This window comes from Pteropus alecto, unplaced genomic scaffold (genome assembly GCF_000325575.1).
Source record: "Pteropus alecto unplaced genomic scaffold, ASM32557v1 scaffold81, whole genome shotgun sequence".
Classification (NCBI taxonomy): domain Eukaryota; kingdom Metazoa; phylum Chordata; class Mammalia; order Chiroptera; family Pteropodidae; genus Pteropus; species Pteropus alecto.
Genome location: NW_006433378.1, coordinates 17,171,207 through 17,173,562, shown reverse-complemented (window position 1 = coordinate 17,173,562; position 2,356 = coordinate 17,171,207). Strand labels below are relative to the sequence as shown.

Genomic DNA, 2,356 nt, shown 5'->3' with positions numbered 1-2,356 from the left:
ATAACTTATATTCCGCTGGATAAAATGTAAATTATTATAATTACTTTGGAGAGCAATTTAGCAATATTTAAGAAAGTTGTAGAAATATATTCTCCACTCTCTAGTAATTCTACCCCTACTTATGTATTTTAAAGAAACTTTAAGATATTCAAATGTACATATACATACATACATATATAGAGAGAGAGAGAGAGAGAAAGAAATAAAGAGAGAGAGAGAGAGAACTACAGAAATGTTTATGACATCACTTTTTTATAAAAAGAAAAAAGTCAAACAGCATTAAATGTGTTGGCAACAGAAGAATGAGTAAACTGTGACATATATCCTGAGACTGAATATTATATAGCAATAAAAATAACTAAATATGAACTATTTGTATTTATTTGGATAATTCTCACAAATTTAATATTGAGCAAAAAAAGCAAGTTTAAAAGAATGTCATAATACTTTTTCCTAAAATTTTAAAGCAATAATAGAATAGCACATATTATGTAGAAAATGTATCAAGAAATATATAAATGATAAAAATGATATGAAACGAATAAACTACTTCTGCAGAAACTAAAGAGAGATAAGAGATAGGAAGTTTTAATTAGTTTTCTTTAAGCTGGACTGAAGATATGTGAGTGATTATTATAAAATCTCTTGTGTCTGGTATTGTGTCCAAAATACTTAATAATAATAACAAATTTACTCTTATAGTCCTAAATCATTCAGGAGTAAACATATGATTGAACAAATTCCTAAGGAGATCTTTCAGAAAACATATAATAAAAATAAAGTAAAAAGAATTTAAGCTAGAATGTTTGGGAGACACCGAAGCAGTGCAACTTCCAGATTCTTGATTCTGTGAATCAGCTTCATAAACAGTTAACCATGATGAGTGAGGAACTGGGTATCAGCTGAAGAGTATGGAATCTTTTCTCAGGACTAGAGAAGTTCCTTTGAAAAGACATTTTCAGATGGATCCTTTTTACTATTTGTGCTAAAACATAACATTAAAAAAATAAATCAGAATTTATATGAATTAAACATATAGATAATTCAGAGACAGAGGTATGCTAGTAAAGATTTGGACATGGTTCTATAGCGTAGTGGTTAGCACATCTGCTTTACATGCAGAAGGTCCTGGGTTCATGCCCCAGTGGAGTAACGGTCCATGGTCTACGGCCATGCCACCCTGAACAAGCCTGATGTCTGATCTTGGAAGCTAAGCAGGGTCAGGCCTGGTTAGTACTCGGATGGGAGACCACCTAGGAAGACCAGGTGCTGTAAGCACAAAAAATAATAAATAAAAATAAAAAAAATAAAAAGATTTAACCACCCACTTAGAGAGAAGAGGGCTCTGAAAGCCCTGATTCATAGAGACGATTAATTCCAGTGGTGTAAACACTCCCACCATGGTTGACTTAAGTACCAACTTGCTTTTGATCAATTGCAAAGTTGGGAAGAGATACATACAGTCGGCTGGTACGGTTAGATCTGGCACTTCCCCGCGGGAAACAGACGTCACAGAAGACGTCCCCTAGAGAGTAGAGAGGTCTGACGTGCAAGTCATCCACTGTCCAAGATGATACTGGGATTTTCCCAATGAGCAAACTAATGCAAAGTGATTCAAAAACTACACTGAAGGAAAAAATAAAGGTAGAAGAACAGGATCTTGATAGAAAACGTTAACAATATTTCCCATGTTGAACTAAAAGGATAAGCCTGCAAACTTCCCTGCATTTGGAGAAGCTTACGCCGAATAACAGTTCCTTGACTCCCAGAACTATTATGGAGGGAGCGAGGGATGTACAGCTGTAATAATTCCATCTATGAAGACAAAGAGTACAACCAGATGAGAGAAGTTTCTGGTACATTCATTTAGAAGTGTTAAGCCCTCTTGTTCCTCCTTCTCACCATTGAACTGTTGGAAAGACAGACACTATAGTTCTACCTGGTCAACAAGGATATGAATCCAGGGTAAGACAACTGCCAACATGTTTATAGAGGTCAGCTTTCCGGGATCTTCCTGAAACCTGTCCAGACTTCAGGCCTACTTGAGGGTTTGGTCCTAAAGGCAGGTTCAGAAACACATGTGATAAGATTAAAATTTCAAGTAATGCAGGAAATTCTGCGATTAAATCAGAATTTTTTTTCTGTGTCTCAATACCTTCAGCTCAGCACCCCAGACACCTATAGTCATTAAATGATAGAATCTAATATGCAAATTATTTCTTTAACCTTAGATCAAATCTAGAAAGATGATCTAACCTAGGAAGTTTGTTTTGCTTTGTTTTGTTTTTTAAGATTTAAAACAGGATGAAAGCCTGAACAATGTGATTTTCCTAAGGGGGCCTAAAAATATTACTAT

The 2,356-nt window shown here is 34.8% G+C and overlaps 1 pseudogene; it reads left to right on the top strand.

Moving 5' to 3' along the window:
- Positions 1-1,162: 1,162 nt before the first annotated feature.
- Positions 1,163-1,278, top strand: LOC112476897 (annotated as a pseudogene).
- Positions 1,279-2,356: the final 1,078 nt, after the last annotated feature.